The sequence below is a fragment of the Schistocerca nitens genome, chromosome 10 (genome assembly GCF_023898315.1).
Source record: "Schistocerca nitens isolate TAMUIC-IGC-003100 chromosome 10, iqSchNite1.1, whole genome shotgun sequence".
NCBI classification, from domain to species: domain Eukaryota; kingdom Metazoa; phylum Arthropoda; class Insecta; order Orthoptera; family Acrididae; genus Schistocerca; species Schistocerca nitens.
This window is the reverse complement of record NC_064623.1, coordinates 131,591,269-131,608,912: the sequence shown is the minus strand read 5'-3', so window position 1 is coordinate 131,608,912 and position 17,644 is coordinate 131,591,269. Positions and strand designations below refer to the sequence as shown.

The window sequence follows — 17,644 nt, the reverse complement described above, 5'->3', positions numbered from 1 at the left end:
CGCTATTTTCGACGTTGTGCGTGCCACTTTAATTTTGGCCAACTACGATTCGATACAGAATGCAGGAAACCTGAAAGACACCCTCACGGACACATAGAGAGTAGTGTTTGTCTGCGGAATAATGGGAGTGCAAGGGTCTGTGATATTGATATGGTTGTATGTAGCACTGTTCGTCATCAGGGGGCGTAGCTCAGATGGTAGAGCGCTCGCTTAGCATGCGAGAGGTACTGGGATCGATACCCAGCGCCTCCAGAATTTTTAACACACCAACATGCGCACACTGCCATGCAAGTGGAATAATTCACAGCCAGCGAACGTGTCAAGGCAGATACGAGCGAACGATTAGCAGCCACAATTGGCAAGCGTGCTGCTACGCGCAGGAAGCACCCTCCTCCCACCTCTACACTTGATTTAGAAACAGTACAAGTCTTCCCTTAAGATTCTCAAACCTATGTCGGAAAGATCTGCCTTGCGCCGAGTTCACAATAATCCCACTGCACATTCCCATTCTTTACGTGCAGTCGGCTGCTACTGGTGTTGCTAGTTGTGACTGCTGATGACAGATGCCGTAGCAATCAATTCATGGAGTGAGTTGTATGTTTTGCGATAGTCTGCCTCTGACAAGCAAGCAGAGGTGACATAGGCGCGAACACAGGAAGCTTGCAGCCCCTCGCTGCCTGCAGACACCGAGCAGCCACACTAGGAGGGCGGCCTAAGTCGTAGGCGAAATGTGCTCATTCGCTTGTGTGCGACGTCAAGCTCTAAATAAGGCTGTCACTAGCGTGAGCGTTGCGTAATGTCGGAAAAGTCGCCTGCATGGGGGAGTGCCATGTTTGGGGAGCGTTTCATAGTATGCGCAGTGCTATGGAGACGCGGAAACTTGTTGTGGCCCAGTGTTTTGCAGTTGGACGACAAGAGTGGTACACGGTAGTAAAGTGCGAGGCAGTGAGTTGGCATGAACAGTCGAGTGCACATTGGGGCTTGAGATGTGCTTGTTACCTCAGGTGCTGCGTGATTGTCGACAAGGAGTGAAAACGGAGCAATTTGTGACTGTCCTTTCAATTTTAGACGTTAAATACAGACGGAATTTGTAGTCGTAATACTAGAGCATCGAAACTACTTGGAACTCTTGTGTATATGAACGTGTCCGCGCCTTTGTACACTGGTCCCTTCACCCCTACAGACCAACCAACCATCATGTCCGTGCACATCAGAGTAGGAAAGAATGGAAAACAGGGCAGTTTTGTTGCGCTTGGGGGCGTAGCTCAGTTGGTAGAGCGTTCGCTTTGCATGTGAAAGGTCCCGGGTTCAAGCCCCGGCGCCTCCATGTTTTGTGGACAGTGCATGGTAGGTGTTGGTCGCGGCGAGCCTTAAGACACGCAAGACGTTGCAAAGCCAGCGTCACAGACTCATATGATGTATACTGACGTAAGGAGAGCAAGACGTAAATGTGAGGACCGGCTGTTGTCGAGGTGTCAAATATGTCTTCGGTATAACGGCCTAACCTCAATGAAGTCTAGAGAGTGGACAACACGTTCGTCTTACTCAGAGCGGTGGCCGAACGCTATTTTCGACGTTGTGCGTGCCACTTTAATTTTGGCCAACTACGATTCGATACAGAATGCAGGAAACCTGAAAGACACCCTCACGGACACATAGAGAGTAGTGTTTGTCTGCGGAATAATGGGAGTGCAAGGGTCTGTGATATTGATATGGTTGTATGTAGCACTGTTCGTCATCAGGGGGCGTAGCTCAGATGGTAGAGCGCTCGCTTAGCATGCGAGAGGTACTGGGATCGATACCCAGCGCCTCCAGAATTTTTAACACACCAACATGCGCACACTGCCATGCAAGTGGAATAATTCACAGCCAGCGAACGTGTCAAGGCAGATACGAGCGAACGATTAGCAGCCACAATTGGCAAGCGTGCTGCTACGCGCAGGAAGCACCCTCCTCCCACCTCTACACTTGATTTAGAAACAGTACAAGTCTTCCCTTAAGATTCTCAAACCTATGTCGGAAAGATCTGCCTTGCGCCGAGTTCACAATAATCCCACTGCACATTCCCATTCTTTACGTGCAGTCGGCTGCTACTGGTGTTGCTAGTTGTGACTGCTGATGACAGATGCCGTAGCAATCAATTCATGGAGTGAGTTGTATGTTTTGCGATAGTCTGCCTCTGACAAGCAAGCAGAGGTGACATAGGCGCGAACACAGGAAGCTTGCAGCCCCTCGCTGCCTGCAGACACCGAGCAGCCACACTAGGAGGGCGGCCTAAGTCGTAGGCGAAATGTGCTCATTCGCTTGTGTGCGACGTCAAGCTCTAAATAAGGCTGTCACTAGCGTGAGCGTTGCGTAAAGTCGGAAAAGTCGCCTGCATGGGGGAGTGCCATGTTTGGGGAGCGTTTCATAGTATGCGCAGTGCTATGGAGACGCGGAAACTTGTTGTGGCCCAGTGTTTTGCAGTTGGACGACAAGAGTGGTACACGGTAGTAAAGTGCGAGGCAGTGAGTTGGCATGAACAGTCGAGTGCACATTGGGGCTTGAGATGTGCTTGTTACCTCAGGTGCTGCGTGATTGTCGACAAGGAGTGAAAACGGAGCAATTTGTGACTGTCCTTTCAATTTTAGACGTTAAATACAGACGGAATTTGTAGTCGTAATACTAGAGCATCGAAACTACTTGGAACTCTTGTGTATATGAACGTGTCCGCGCCTTTGTACACTGGTCCCTTCACCCCTACAGACCAACCAACCATCATGTCCGTGCACATCAGAGTAGGAAAGAATGGAAAACAGGGCAGTTTTGTTGCGCTTGGGGGCGTAGCTCAGTTGGTAGAGCGTTCGCTTTGCATGTGAAAGGTCCCGGGTTCAAGCCCCGGCGCCTCCATGTTTTGTGGACAGTGCATGGTAGGTGTTGGTCGCGGCGAGCCTTAAGACACGCAAGACGTTGCAAAGCCAGCGTCACAGACTCATATGATGTATACTGACGTAAGGAGAGCAAGACGTAAATGTGAGGACCGGCTGTTGTCGAGGTGTCAAATATGTCTTCGGTATAACGGCCTAACCTCAATGAAGTCTAGAGAGTGGACAACACGTTCGTCTTACTCAGAGCGGTGGCCGAACGCTATTTTCGACGTTGTGCGTGCCACTTTAATTTTGGCCAACTACGATTCGATACAGAATGCAGGAAACCTGAAAGACACCCTCACGGACACATAGAGAGTAGTGTTTGTCTGCGGAATAATGGGAGTGCAAGGGTCTGTGATATTGATATGGTTGTATGTAGCACTGTTCGTCATCAGGGGGCGTAGCTCAGATGGTAGAGCGCTCGCTTAGCATGCGAGAGGTACTGGGATCGATACCCAGCGCCTCCAGAATTTTTAACACACCAACATGCGCACACTGCCATGCAAGTGGAATAATTCACAGCCAGCGAACGTGTCAAGGCAGATACGAGCGAACGATTAGCAGCCACAATTGGCAAGCGTGCTGCTACGCGCAGGAAGCACCCTCCTCCCACCTCTACACTTGATTTAGAAACAGTACAAGTCTTCCCTTAAGATTCTCAAACCTATGTCGGAAAGATCTGCCTTGCGCCGAGTTCACAATAATCCCACTGCACATTCCCATTCTTTACGTGCAGTCGGCTGCTACTGGTGTTGCTAGTTGTGACTGCTGATGACAGATGCCGTAGCAATCAATTCATGGAGTGAGTTGTATGTTTTGCGATAGTCTGCCTCTGACAAGCAAGCAGAGGTGACATAGGCGCGAACACAGGAAGCTTGCAGCCCCTCGCTGCCTGCAGACACCGAGCAGCCACACTAGGAGGGCGGCCTAAGTCGTAGGCGAAATGTGCTCATTCGCTTGTGTGCGACGTCAAGCTCTAAATAAGGCTGTCACTAGCGTGAGCGTTGCGTAAAGTCGGAAAAGTCGCCTGCATGGGGGAGTGCCATGTTTGGGGAGCGTTTCATAGTATGCGCAGTGCTATGGAGACGCGGAAACTTGTTGTGGCCCAGTGTTTTGCAGTTGGACGACAAGAGTGGTACACGGTAGTAAAGTGCGAGGCAGTGAGTTGGCATGAACAGTCGAGTGCACATTGGGGCTTGAGATGTGCTTGTTACCTCAGGTGCTGCGTGATTGTCGACAAGGAGTGAAAACGGAGCAATTTGTGACTGTCCTTTCAATTTTAGACGTTAAATACAGACGGAATTTGTAGTCGTAATACTAGAGCATCGAAACTACTTGGAACTCTTGTGTATATGAACGTGTCCGCGCCTTTGTACACTGGTCCCTTCACCCCTACAGACCAACCAACCATCATGTCCGTGCACATCAGAGTAGGAAAGAATGGAAAACAGGGCAGTTTTGTTGCGCTTGGGGGCGTAGCTCAGTTGGTAGAGCGTTCGCTTTGCATGTGAAAGGTCCCGGGTTCAAGCCCCGGCGCCTCCATGTTTTGTGGACAGTGTATGGTAGGTGTTGGTCGCGGCGAGCCTTAAGACACGCAAGACGTTGCAAAGCCAGCGTCACAGACTCATATGATGTATACTGACGTAAGGAGAGCAAGACGTAAATGTGAGGACCGGCTGTTGTCGAGGTGTCAAATATGTCTTCGGTATAACGGCCTAACCTCAATGAAGTCTAGAGAGTGGACAACACGTTCGTCTTACTCAGAGCGGTGGCCGAACGCTATTTTCGACGTTGTGCGTGCCACTTTAATTTTGGCCAACTACGATTCGATACAGAATGCAGGAAACCTGAAAGACACCCTCACGGACACATAGAGAGTAGTGTTTGTCTGCGGAATAATGGGAGTGCAAGGGTCTGTGATATTGATATGGTTGTATGTAGCACTGTTCGTCATCAGGGGGCGTAGCTCAGATGGTAGAGCGCTCGCTTAGCATGCGAGAGGTACTGGGATCGATACCCAGCGCCTCCAGAATTTTTAACACACCAACATGCGCACACTGCCATGCAAGTGGAATAATTCACAGCCAGCGAACGTGTCAAGGCAGATACGAGCGAACGATTAGCAGCCACAATTGGCAAGCGTGCTGCTACGCGCAGGAAGCACCCTCCTCCCACCTCTACACTTGATTTAGAAACAGTACAAGTCTTCCCTTAAGATTCTCAAACCTATGTCGGAAAGATCTGCCTTGCGCCGAGTTCACAATAATCCCACTGCACATTCCCATTCTTTACGTGCAGTCGGCTGCTACTGGTGTTGCTAGTTGTGACTGCTGATGACAGATGCCGTAGCAATCAATTCATGGAGTGAGTTGTATGTTTTGCGATAGTCTGCCTCTGACAAGCAAGCAGAGGTGACATAGGCGCGAACACAGGAAGCTTGCAGCCCCTCGCTGCCTGCAGACACCGAGCAGCCACACTAGGAGGGCGGCCTAAGTCGTAGGCGAAATGTGCTCATTCGCTTGTGTGCGACGTCAAGCTCTAAATAAGGCTGTCACTAGCGTGAGCGTTGCGTAAAGTCGGAAAAGTCGCCTGCATGGGGGAGTGCCATGTTTGGGGAGCGTTTCATAGTATGCGCAGTGCTATGGAGACGCGGAAACTTGTTGTGGCCCAGTGTTTTGCAGTTGGACGACAAGAGTGGTACACGGTAGTAAAGTGCGAGGCAGTGAGTTGGCATGAACAGTCGAGTGCACATTGGGGCTTGAGATGTGCTTGTTACCTCAGGTGCTGCGTGATTGTCGACAAGGAGTGAAAACGGAGCAATTTGTGACTGTCCTTTCAATTTTAGACGTTAAATACAGACGGAATTTGTAGTCGTAATACTAGAGCATCGAAACTACTTGGAACTCTTGTGTATATGAACGTGTCCGCGCCTTTGTACACTGGTCCCTTCACCCCTACAGACCAACCAACCATCATGTCCGTGCACATCAGAGTAGGAAAGAATGGAAAACAGGGCAGTTTTGTTGCGCTTGGGGGCGTAGCTCAGTTGGTAGAGCGTTCGCTTTGCATGTGAAAGGTCCCGGGTTCAAGCCCCGGCGCCTCCATGTTTTGTGGACAGTGCATGGTAGGTGTTGGTCGCGGCGAGCCTTAAGACACGCAAGACGTTGCAAAGCCAGCGTCACAGACTCATATGATGTATACTGACGTAAGGAGAGCAAGACGTAAATGTGAGGACCGGCTGTTGTCGAGGTGTCAAATATGTCTTCGGTATAACGGCCTAACCTCAATGAAGTCTAGAGAGTGGACAACACGTTCGTCTTACTCAGAGCGGTGGCCGAACGCTATTTTCGACGTTGTGCGTGCCACTTTAATTTTGGCCAACTACGATTCGATACAGAATGCAGGAAACCTGAAAGACACCCTCACGGACACATAGAGAGTAGTGTTTGTCTGCGGAATAATGGGAGTGCAAGGGTCTGTGATATTGATATGGTTGTATGTAGCACTGTTCGTCATCAGGGGGCGTAGCTCAGATGGTAGAGCGCTCGCTTAGCATGCGAGAGGTACTGGGATCGATACCCAGCGCCTCCAGAATTTTTAACACACCAACATGCGCACACTGCCATGCAAGTGGAATAATTCACAGCCAGCGAACGTGTCAAGGCAGATACGAGCGAACGATTAGCAGCCACAATTGGCAAGCGTGCTGCTACGCGCAGGAAGCACCCTCCTCCCACCTCTACACTTGATTTAGAAACAGTACAAGTCTTCCCTTAAGATTCTCAAACCTATGTCGGAAAGATCTGCCTTGCGCCGAGTTCACAATAATCCCACTGCACATTCCCATTCTTTACGTGCAGTCGGCTGCTACTGGTGTTGCTAGTTGTGACTGCTGATGACAGATGCCGTAGCAATCAATTCATGGAGTGAGTTGTATGTTTTGCGATAGTCTGCCTCTGACAAGCAAGCAGAGGTGACATAGGCGCGAACACAGGAAGCTTGCAGCCCCTCGCTGCCTGCAGACACCGAGCAGCCACACTAGGAGGGCGGCCTAAGTCGTAGGCGAAATGTGCTCATTCGCTTGTGTGCGACGTCAAGCTCTAAATAAGGCTGTCACTAGCGTGAGCGTTGCGTAAAGTCGGAAAAGTCGCCTGCATGGGGGAGTGCCATGTTTGGGGAGCGTTTCATAGTATGCGCAGTGCTATGGAGACGCGGAAACTTGTTGTGGCCCAGTGTTTTGCAGTTGGACGACAAGAGTGGTACACGGTAGTAAAGTGCGAGGCAGTGAGTTGGCATGAACAGTCGAGTGCACATTGGGGCTTGAGATGTGCTTGTTACCTCAGGTGCTGCGTGATTGTCGACAAGGAGTGAAAACGGAGCAATTTGTGACTGTCCTTTCAATTTTAGACGTTAAATACAGACGGAATTTGTAGTCGTAATACTAGAGCATCGAAACTACTTGGAACTCTTGTGTATATGAACGTGTCCGCGCCTTTGTACACTGGTCCCTTCACCCCTACAGACCAACCAACCATCATGTCCGTGCACATCAGAGTAGGAAAGAATGGAAAACAGGGCAGTTTTGTTGCGCTTGGGGGCGTAGCTCAGTTGGTAGAGCGTTCGCTTTGCATGTGAAAGGTCCCGGGTTCAAGCCCCGGCGCCTCCATGTTTTGTGGACAGTGCATGGTAGGTGTTGGTCGCGGCGAGCCTTAAGACACGCAAGACGTTGCAAAGCCAGCGTCACAGACTCATATGATGTATACTGACGTAAGGAGAGCAAGACGTAAATGTGAGGACCGGCTGTTGTCGAGGTGTCAAATATGTCTTCGGTATAACGGCCTAACCTCAATGAAGTCTAGAGAGTGGACAACACGTTCGTCTTACTCAGAGCGGTGGCCGAACGCTATTTTCGACGTTGTGCGTGCCACTTTAATTTTGGCCAACTACGATTCGATACAGAATGCAGGAAACCTGAAAGACACCCTCACGGACACATAGAGAGTAGTGTTTGTCTGCGGAATAATGGGAGTGCAAGGGTCTGTGATATTGATATGGTTGTATGTAGCACTGTTCGTCATCAGGGGGCGTAGCTCAGATGGTAGAGCGCTCGCTTAGCATGCGAGAGGTACTGGGATCGATACCCAGCGCCTCCAGAATTTTTAACACACCAACATGCGCACACTGCCATGCAAGTGGAATAATTCACAGCCAGCGAACGTGTCAAGGCAGATACGAGCGAACGATTAGCAGCCACAATTGGCAAGCGTGCTGCTACGCGCAGGAAGCACCCTCCTCCCACCTCTACACTTGATTTAGAAACAGTACAAGTCTTCCCTTAAGATTCTCAAACCTATGTCGGAAAGATCTGCCTTGCGCCGAGTTCACAATAATCCCACTGCACATTCCCATTCTTTACGTGCAGTCGGCTGCTACTGGTGTTGCTAGTTGTGACTGCTGATGACAGATGCCGTAGCAATCAATTCATGGAGTGAGTTGTATGTTTTGCGATAGTCTGCCTCTGACAAGCAAGCAGAGGTGACATAGGCGCGAACACAGGAAGCTTGCAGCCCCTCGCTGCCTGCAGACACCGAGCAGCCACACTAGGAGGGCGGCCTAAGTCGTAGGCGAAATGTGCTCATTCGCTTGTGTGCGACGTCAAGCTCTAAATAAGGCTGTCACTAGCGTGAGCGTTGCGTAAAGTCGGAAAAGTCGCCTGCATGGGGGAGTGCCATGTTTGGGGAGCGTTTCATAGTATGCGCAGTGCTATGGAGACGCGGAAACTTGTTGTGGCCCAGTGTTTTGCAGTTGGACGACAAGAGTGGTACACGGTAGTAAAGTGCGAGGCAGTGAGTTGGCATGATCAGTCGAGTGCACATTGGGGCTTGAGATGTGCTTGTTACCTCAGGTGCTGCGTGATTGTCGACAAGGAGTGAAAACGGAGCAATTTGTGACTGTCCTTTCAATTTTAGACGTTAAATACAGACGGAATTTGTAGTCGTAATACTAGAGCATCGAAACTACTTGGAACTCTTGTGTATATGAACGTGTCCGCGCCTTTGTACACTGGTCCCTTCACCCCTACAGACCAACCAACCATCATGTCCGTGCACATCAGAGTAGGAAAGAATGGAAAACAGGGCAGTTTTGTTGCGCATGGGGGCGTAGCTCAGTTGGTAGAGCGTTCGCTTTGCATGTGAAAGGTCCCGGGTTCAAGCCCCGGCGCCTCCATGTTTTGTGGACAGTGCATGGTAGGTGTTGGTCGCGGCGAGCCTTAAGACACGCAAGACGTTGCAAAGCCAGCGTCACAGACTCATATGATGTATACTGACGTAAGGAGAGCAAGACGTAAATGTGAGGACCGGCTGTTGTCGAGGTGTCAAATATGTCTTCGGTATAACGGCCTAACCTCAATGAAGTCTAGAGAGTGGACAACACGTTCGTCTTACTCAGAGCGGTGGCCGAACGCTATTTTCGACGTTGTGCGTGCCACTTTAATTTTGGCCAACTACGATTCGATACAGAATGCAGGAAACCTGAAAGACACCCTCACGGACACATAGAGAGTAGTGTTTGTCTGCGGAATAATGGGAGTGCAAGGGTCTGTGATATTGATATGGTTGTATGTAGCACTGTTCGTCATCAGGGGGCGTAGCTCAGATGGTAGAGCGCTCGCTTAGCATGCGGGAGGTACTGGGATCGATACCCAGCGCCTCCAGAATTTTTAACACACCAACATGCGCACACTGCCATGCAAGTGGAATAATTCACAGCCAGCGAACGTGTCAAGGCAGATACGAGCGAACGATTAGCAGCCACAATTGGCAAGCGTGCTGCTACGCGCAGGAAGCACCCTCCTCCCACCTCTACACTTGATTTAGAAACAGTACAAGTCTTCCCTTAAGATTCTCAAACCTATGTCGGAAAGATCTGCCTTGCGCCGAGTTCACAATAATCCCACTGCACATTCCCATTCTTTACGTGCAGTCGGCTGCTACTGGTGTTGCTAGTTGTGACTGCTGATGACAGATGCCGTAGCAATCAATTCATGGAGTGAGTTGTATGTTTTGCGATAGTCTGCCTCTGACAAGCAAGCAGAGGTGACATAGGCGCGAACACAGGAAGCTTGCAGCCCCTCGCTGCCTGCAGACACCGAGCAGCCACACTAGGAGGGCGGCCTAAGTCGTAGGCGAAATGTGCTCATTCGCTTGTGTGCGACGTCAAGCTCTAAATAAGGCTGTCACTAGCGTGAGCGTTGCGTAAAGTCGGAAAAGTCGCCTGCATGGGGGAGTGCCATGTTTGGGGAGCGTTTCATAGTATGCGCAGTGCTATGGAGACGCGGAAACTTGTTGTGGCCCAGTGTTTTGCAGTTGGACGACAAGAGTGGTACACGGTAGTAAAGTGCGAGGCAGTGAGTTGGCATGAACAGTCGAGTGCACATTGGGGCTTGAGATGTGCTTGTTACCTCAGGTGCTGCGTGATTGTCGACAAGGAGTGAAAACGGAGCAATTTGTGACTGTCCTTTCAATTTTAGACGTTAAATACAGACGGAATTTGTAGTCGTAATACTAGAGCATCGAAACTACTTGGAACTCTTGTGTATATGAACGTGTCCGCGCCTTTGTACACTGGTCCCTTCACCCCTACAGACCAACCAACCATCATGTCCGTGCACATCAGAGTAGGAAAGAATGGAAAACAGGGCAGTTTTGTTGCGCTTGGGGGCGTAGCTCAGTTGGTAGAGCGTTCGCTTTGCATGTGAAAGGTCCCGGGTTCAAGCCCCGGCGCCTCCATGTTTTGTGGACAGTGCATGGTAGGTGTTGGTCGCGGCGAGCCTTAAGACACGCAAGACGTTGCAAAGCCAGCGTCACAGACTCATATGATGTATACTGACGTAAGGAGAGCAAGACGTAAATGTGAGGACCGGCTGTTGTCGAGGTGTCAAATATGTCTTCGGTATAACGGCCTAACCTCAATGAAGTCTAGAGAGTGGACAACACGTTCGTCTTACTCAGAGCGGTGGCCGAACGCTATTTTCGACGTTGTGCGTGCCACTTTAATTTTGGCCAACTACGATTCGATACAGAATGCAGGAAACCTGAAAGACACCCTCACGGACACATAGAGAGTAGTGTTTGTCTGCGGAATAATGGGAGTGCAAGGGTCTGTGATATTGATATGGTTGTATGTAGCACTGTTCGTCATCAGGGGGCGTAGCTCAGATGGTAGAGCGCTCGCTTAGCATGCGAGAGGTACTGGGATCGATACCCAGCGCCTCCAGAATTTTTAACACACCAACATGCGCACACTGCCATGCAAGTGGAATAATTCACAGCCAGCGAACGTGTCAAGGCAGATACGAGCGAACGATTAGCAGCCACAATTGGCAAGCGTGCTGCTACGCGCAGGAAGCACCCTCCTCCCACCTCTACACTTGATTTAGAAACAGTACAAGTCTTCCCTTAAGATTCTCAAACCTATGTCGGAAAGATCTGCCTTGCGCCGAGTTCACAATAATCCCACTGCACATTCCCATTCTTTACGTGCAGTCGGCTGCTACTGGTGTTGCTAGTTGTGACTGCTGATGACAGATGCCGTAGCAATCAATTCATGGAGTGAGTTGTATGTTTTGCGATAGTTTGCCTCTGACAAGCAAGCAGAGGTGACATAGGCGCGAACACAGGAAGCTTGCAGCCCCTCGCTGCCTGCAGACACCGAGCAGCCACACTAGGAGGGCGGCCTAAGTCGTAGGCGAAATGTGCTCATTCGCTTGTGTGCGACGTCAAGCTCTAAATAAGGCTGTCACTAGCGTGAGCGTTGCGTAAAGTCGGAAAAGTCGCCTGCATGGGGGAGTGCCATGTTTGGGGAGCGTTTCATAGTATGCGCAGTGCTATGGAGACGCGGAAACTTGTTGTGGCCCAGTGTTTTGCAGTTGGACGACAAGAGTGGTACACGGTAGTAAAGTGCGAGGCAGTGAGTTGGCATGAACAGTCGAGTGCACATTGGGGCTTGAGATGTGCTTGTTACCTCAGGTGCTGCGTGATTGTCGACAAGGAGTGAAAACGGAGCAATTTATGACTGTCCTTTCAATTTTAGACGTTAAATACAGACGGAATTTGTAGTCGTAATACTAGAGCATCGAAACTACTTGGAACTCTTGTGTATATGAACGTGTCCGCGCCTTTGTACACTGGTCCCTTCACCCCTACAGACCAACCAACCAACCATCATGTCCGTGCACATCAGAGTAGGAAAGAATGGAAAACAGGGCAGTTTTGTTGCGCTTGGGGGCGTAGCTCAGTTGGCAGTTCCGCTTGAGACGCGACAGCGATCGGACGTGCTGTGTATTCGATCCGCCGTTTCCCTCGGGTTGTGACTATTTACTTTCTGTGTGTGACGTTTCTTTGTCTTCTTTTCTTCGTTGTTTCGTCGCCTTAACGTTTGTTTTGTGTCTTGTGTTGTATAGCGGCTTTTGCCGCATTAGTTAAGTGTTATGGCTTCCCGGTTGTTTCCGCGGAAGTGTACTCTCAGTTTTCAGTTTAACAAGGCCACCAGGAATGTGCAACCAACTTCGTTGGAAATTCACGAATGGATTGTGGATACGATTGGCATTACATCGGACCAGGTACATACGGCGTATTTTGATACAGAACTTTACTGTTTTTTTGTGAAATTGTTGAACCCGGTTTTGCTAGATAGGATTTTACTTAAACATGGTGAGCAAGTGTCGTTCCGTCATAGAGATGGTTCTGTTAGCAGTGTTACTGTTTCAAATGCTGAAATTACGTATACCACAGTTCGGGTTTATAATTTACCCCCTGAAGTTGAAAACAGTTATCTCAAGGACGCTTTGCTTGGTTATGGTACTGTTCGGTCAATTCGAAATGAACGTTGGTCTGCACAACATAAGCTGCAATGTTATAATGGTGTCAGATCGGTTGAAATGCATATTAAGTCGAATATACCGTCCCATCTGGTTGTATGTGGTTATCGTGTTCATCTTACTTATGAGGGGCAAGTTGGTACGTGTTTTCTATGTAATGAGAATGGTCATGTTCGTGCTAATTGCCCTAAGCGGGTGTTTGTGCTTCAAAATGGGCTAGCACAACGCCGCAAATTAACGGTTGCCGATCTTGTGCCAGCAGCTTCCTCCACTGTTTCTTGTCCGCCTCGTGCAGTAGATTCTTCACAACGGGTGACACCCTCCTCTGATGCAGGTTTTCCCCCGTTACCCACTCGCCCAGATGTATCGGCTGCTCCTACACCGATCCCGTCTGTTTCCAATAACAAACGCCGTCGTGCTAGTGATACCGGTAGCACTGATGATGAAGCTGCTGTTTCGCAGCCGGTTTGCGAATCTGGCGAGAGAATTCCGGAATCTCCCATGCCTGTTTCGGATTCTGTTCCCGCTGTGTCTCCTGCTTTGCCTGATGACGTCAAACTTGCTGCCACACCGTCGGCGCACGAGCCACAACATTCGGTCGAGGTGGTGTTGACATCCCCCCCCCCCCCCCGACACAGGCATCACAACATGTTGACGACACTTCGGTGCAGCCAGCTGTTTGTCGGAAAATCGCTCCTAGTACTGCGCGCTCCGCTTCAGCGGATTCCACACCTATCTCTCCACCTCCTACACTTCCAATCCCTACACCTTCTGATGCCGGTGCCGATGTTCCTGATGCAGTTTTCCCCTTGCTGGCTCCTTCTTCTGATTCCTCTTGCCCTGCTAATCCTTCGGATGCCTTGGTTGACGTGCCTGATCTCGAACCCCCCACTCCACCTGCTCTTGAAACTGGTGTGCAGCAGATACGCCGTCGGGTGAAAGTGCCCCCCAATCTTCACGCGGTGCGGAAAAAACACAAGCATGCAAAGGATGACTCTGATTCCGTTGATTCCGGGCAATCACCCTCTGCCATGTCTGATGTTGATGATATGGATGTAGTTGCTTCTAATGTGGTGTAATTAGGGTTCGTTTTCTCTTTTTTGGTTGATGTTGCAGGCGTACACGTTTATTACCTTAAATATCAATAGCATTCAATCTGCTCTGAAGTTAGCGTCTCTGCAGCAGTTTATTTATGACTCTGCAGCTGATGTTGTTTTCCTGCAGGAAGTCTCCGTTGCACACCTGTTTGTTCCTGGCTTTCGCACTATTATAAATTTTGCGCCTGAGTTTTCCACAGGTACTGCCTTACTAATTCGTGACGGTATCCCCGTTACCGAAATTGAGCTCTTAGACTCGGGAAGGGGTATTGGTTGTCGGTTATTTGACACAACCTTGGTTAATATTTACGCCCCCTCTGGTTCCAGCAAACGGCAGGAAAGGTCTCGTTTTTATAAAGAGGATTTGATTTATCTTTTACGCAGAAATCCTGCGACTTTGATATTGGGGGGTGATTTTAATTGTGTATTACAAGCTAAGGACCAATCCCCTCATTTTAATTATTGTTTCGAGCTACATTCTCTTGTACGTCAACTACGACTACGCGATGCGTGGGAGGTTAAACACCCCACTTTAGTTAAATTTACATTTTTTACTGCCACCTCCAGTAGTCGCCTTGACCGATTGTATATTTCTGATCCCCTTAGTGCTTCTGTTTTAAATGTAGATGTTATTCCAGCCAGTTTTACGGATCATTGTGCCCTTGCGGTTATAATTAATTTGGAGCGTCAGCCTCTTAAACTTTATCGGCCGCTGTGGAAATTAAATGTCTCCTTGCTCGATGACCCTGACATCGAACCTCTAATACAGACGGCTTGGGACATGTGTTTACGTTCTCTGCGAAACTATCCGTCAAAGCTTCACTGGTGGATCCACTGTGCGAAGCCAAAACTACGTCGCACTTTAATGTCCTACAGTTATCAAAGAGCGCGAGATCTGAAACTGACTTTTGAGTATTATTATTCGGTGCTTCGCGAACTTTATGATACTTCTAGAATGACATGTGCCCACCTTTCTGAGATTCGGAAAATCAAAGCCAAGCTCCTTAGTCTTAAACGACTTCAGATGGAAGGATTGAAGCTTAAATCTAAACCACCGTCCATCTTAGCACATGAAATGACTTCTATGTACCATCTGTTTCGTCACCAAAAGAACCGTCGACGTGTATTGATTGACGGTCTTATGGCAGCTGATGGTCGCCGGCTTACCTTACAGAATCAAATAACCCATGAACTTACCTGCTACTATGAGACCTTATATGCTGTGGCTGATTCTGATGCGGTTGATAAAGATGAGATTTTAACTGCTATCCCATCAGTTTTAACAGAGGACCATAATACGGAATTTTTAGCTCCTTTTACTGCAGACGAAATTTCAGCTTTTATTGCTTGTTCCCCATCTCACAAATCTCCTGGTCCGGATGGCCTTCCTAAGGAGTTTTTTGTTCGCTTTTGGACTATTATAGGGCCTGTTTTTACGGATACAGTAAATGAAATTTTGAATGGTGGCTCAATTCCAGCCGATTTCAAGAGAGGTACGGTTGTCCTGATACCGAAATCTGCTGGTTTGAAGACAGCTAGTGACTTTCGTCCTTTAACCCTTTTAAATTTTGATTATAAGACGGCTGCTAGGGCTGTTAATGCACGTCTATCCCTCTTGCTTACACCTGTGATAACTCCTTGTCAAAGCTGCTTTCCGGGGTGCTCCATCTTGACACCTCTGGCGGGATATCGTGATATTGTGTCGATTGTCGCTGTCACCAATATTTCCTGTGCGCTTTTATTTGTTGATTTTAGTAAGGCTTTTGATCGCGTGTCCCATTCGTTTTTAGAGCTTCTGCTGCGCCGACTCGGTTTTAATGAAAAGGCGCTGCTGGTACTTAAGAATATGACGACTGGCATTTCTGCTAAGATTGACATTAATGGCCAGCTGACGAAGGTCATTGATATTAAACGTGGCGTCCCGCAAGGTAGCCCTTTATCCATGACCCTTTATGCTCTCTCCCTTCAACCACTCCTCACACGTCTCAACTCGACACTTCGTGGTCTTACGATCTCTGGGGTTACCCAGACAGCAACAGCTTATGCTGATGATTTGGTTGTTTTGCTTCGTTCCGCCGCAGAAGTGCCGCAGTTGAAAATGAAACTAGATCAATTTTCTGCAGCCTCAGGTTCTAGTATTAACCCCCGTAAAAGCAAACTCCTGAATTTGCGGGGCTTTGAACGTGTGGTTATTCCGTGGGTTATGGCTGTTGAACACCATACACATTTAGGTATCTATCTTGAACGGTGTCCTCTTCGTATGGCTGCAAAAAATTGGCAAGTGGCCATTTCCAAGCCTCAAGGTGTTTTATTCGAACACTCATGGCGTTCGATACCGCTATTGCAAAAAAAGCGTGTATTAGACACTTATGTTTTATGTAAAGTATATTACGTTGCTCAGTTGTTTCCGCTTCCCCGAATGCAGGGTGCAAAAATGGTCCAGCTTATTAACAGATATATTTGGCGGGGGCACATTTTTAAATTACGTTGTGATGTTTTTACGAAGCCGCGTCTTGAGGGCGGCTTGTCGTTCACCGATGTCCGTGTCAAGGCTGCTGCCCTTTATGTTAAGCGAACCCTCCATCTTTTATTTTCTGAGTCCCCGACTGTTACTTCGCGATTACTGCATGTCGTTCGTCCTGCGAGCTTGTCACCGCCTATTAACGTAGGGTCTCTAAATGCGAAGCTACGACATGTTCGGGACTTCTACATTGAGATTAGTTACCTGGATCTCCACTTACAACGTCGTCCTGTTTTTACTACGCGAACACTGCTTGCCAAATGGCACAGGTCTTTTTCTTCCAACCCGATTGTTTTGCAGTATCCCCGTTTTAATTGGCGTAACATATGGACGAATATTAGCTTACCCGTTCATTCAGCAACTGTTGCCTCCCTATGGTATAAGGTGGTTAATCGGCTGATTCCTACGAACGAACGACTTCATCGTATAGGTTTATGTGTCTCTCCGCTTTGTCAAACGTGTGGTTGTGTTGATACGCTCCCACACCGATTTACCTGCGCTGACCGTCTTCGCATGTGGTACTGGCTGCGCCGACAATTGGCGTTACTCACCAGGAGTTCGGAATCGGCATTTACAACTGATATCCTCTGCTGGCCGGACACGGTTTTTTATCCCCGGACAAAGAACAACACCATTATGTGGCTTCTTGGCCGTTACATTTTTGCAGTGGTTGATGGTGATGGTATTTCCGATTTTATTTCGTTTATTGGTTACATGCTTCATGAGTACTGGACGCAAAAATCTTTCCCACATCTTAAGAGGGACTTTGCAAATATGCTTAGTATTGTTTTCGAAAAGCAGGGGATTGGTTAAGTTTCCACTTCTATTGATCATTCCTGCGCCAGATGCATTAATGGCACCGGTATAGGGGCATACTGATCTCACTTCATGATACGGAAGACATTCTCGCTAGTTCTTAGTTATTTTGCCTTCCTGCCAAGCTTTTACCTGTTTGGATAGACGACGCATCATAAGCAAAAAAAAAAAAAAAAGTTGGTAGAGCGTTCGCTTTGCATGTGAAAGGTCCCGGGTTCAAGCCCCGGCGACTCCACGTTTTGTGGTCACCGCGTAGTAAGTGTTGGTCGCGGCGAGTCAAAAGGCACGCAAGATGTTGCAAAGCCAGCGTCACAGACTCGTATACTGACGTAAGAAGAGCAAGACGTAAATGTGAGGACCGGCTGTTGTCGAGGTGTCATCGAGTGCAAATCTGTCTTAGGTATAACGGCCTAACCCCAAT

General features: G+C 48.8%; 15 non-coding genes across 15 annotated transcripts; all 15 read left to right on the top strand.

The window, feature by feature from the left end:
• Positions 1-179: 179 nt before the first annotated feature.
• Positions 180-252, top strand: Trnaa-agc (transfer RNA alanine (anticodon AGC)). Its single transcript has one exon. It is a non-coding gene; the product is annotated as a tRNA-Ala (tRNA).
• Positions 253-1,254: 1,002 nt separating this feature from the next.
• Trnaa-ugc (transfer RNA alanine (anticodon UGC)) lies at positions 1,255-1,327 on the top strand. The gene has a single exon. It is a non-coding gene; the product is annotated as a tRNA-Ala (tRNA).
• Positions 1,328-1,741: 414 nt separating this feature from the next.
• Positions 1,742-1,814, top strand: Trnaa-agc (transfer RNA alanine (anticodon AGC)). Its single transcript has one exon. It is a non-coding gene; the product is annotated as a tRNA-Ala (tRNA).
• A 1,002-nt stretch (positions 1,815-2,816) lies between these two features.
• Trnaa-ugc (transfer RNA alanine (anticodon UGC)) lies at positions 2,817-2,889 on the top strand. Its single transcript has one exon. It is a non-coding gene; the product is annotated as a tRNA-Ala (tRNA).
• A 414-nt stretch (positions 2,890-3,303) lies between these two features.
• Trnaa-agc (transfer RNA alanine (anticodon AGC)) lies at positions 3,304-3,376 on the top strand. The gene has a single exon. It is a non-coding gene; the product is annotated as a tRNA-Ala (tRNA).
• A 1,002-nt stretch (positions 3,377-4,378) lies between these two features.
• Trnaa-ugc (transfer RNA alanine (anticodon UGC)) lies at positions 4,379-4,451 on the top strand. Its single transcript has one exon. It is a non-coding gene; the product is annotated as a tRNA-Ala (tRNA).
• Positions 4,452-4,865: 414 nt separating this feature from the next.
• On the top strand, positions 4,866-4,938 carry Trnaa-agc (transfer RNA alanine (anticodon AGC)). Its single transcript has one exon. It is a non-coding gene; the product is annotated as a tRNA-Ala (tRNA).
• Positions 4,939-5,940: 1,002 nt separating this feature from the next.
• On the top strand, positions 5,941-6,013 carry Trnaa-ugc (transfer RNA alanine (anticodon UGC)). The gene has a single exon. It is a non-coding gene; the product is annotated as a tRNA-Ala (tRNA).
• A 414-nt stretch (positions 6,014-6,427) lies between these two features.
• Trnaa-agc (transfer RNA alanine (anticodon AGC)) lies at positions 6,428-6,500 on the top strand. The gene has a single exon. It is a non-coding gene; the product is annotated as a tRNA-Ala (tRNA).
• A 1,002-nt stretch (positions 6,501-7,502) lies between these two features.
• On the top strand, positions 7,503-7,575 carry Trnaa-ugc (transfer RNA alanine (anticodon UGC)). The gene has a single exon. It is a non-coding gene; the product is annotated as a tRNA-Ala (tRNA).
• A 414-nt stretch (positions 7,576-7,989) lies between these two features.
• Positions 7,990-8,062, top strand: Trnaa-agc (transfer RNA alanine (anticodon AGC)). The gene has a single exon. It is a non-coding gene; the product is annotated as a tRNA-Ala (tRNA).
• Positions 8,063-9,064: 1,002 nt separating this feature from the next.
• Trnaa-ugc (transfer RNA alanine (anticodon UGC)) lies at positions 9,065-9,137 on the top strand. Its single transcript has one exon. It is a non-coding gene; the product is annotated as a tRNA-Ala (tRNA).
• Positions 9,138-9,551: 414 nt separating this feature from the next.
• Positions 9,552-9,624, top strand: Trnaa-agc (transfer RNA alanine (anticodon AGC)). The gene has a single exon. It is a non-coding gene; the product is annotated as a tRNA-Ala (tRNA).
• Positions 9,625-10,626: 1,002 nt separating this feature from the next.
• On the top strand, positions 10,627-10,699 carry Trnaa-ugc (transfer RNA alanine (anticodon UGC)). The gene has a single exon. It is a non-coding gene; the product is annotated as a tRNA-Ala (tRNA).
• Positions 10,700-11,113: 414 nt separating this feature from the next.
• On the top strand, positions 11,114-11,186 carry Trnaa-agc (transfer RNA alanine (anticodon AGC)). The gene has a single exon. It is a non-coding gene; the product is annotated as a tRNA-Ala (tRNA).
• Positions 11,187-17,644: the final 6,458 nt, after the last annotated feature.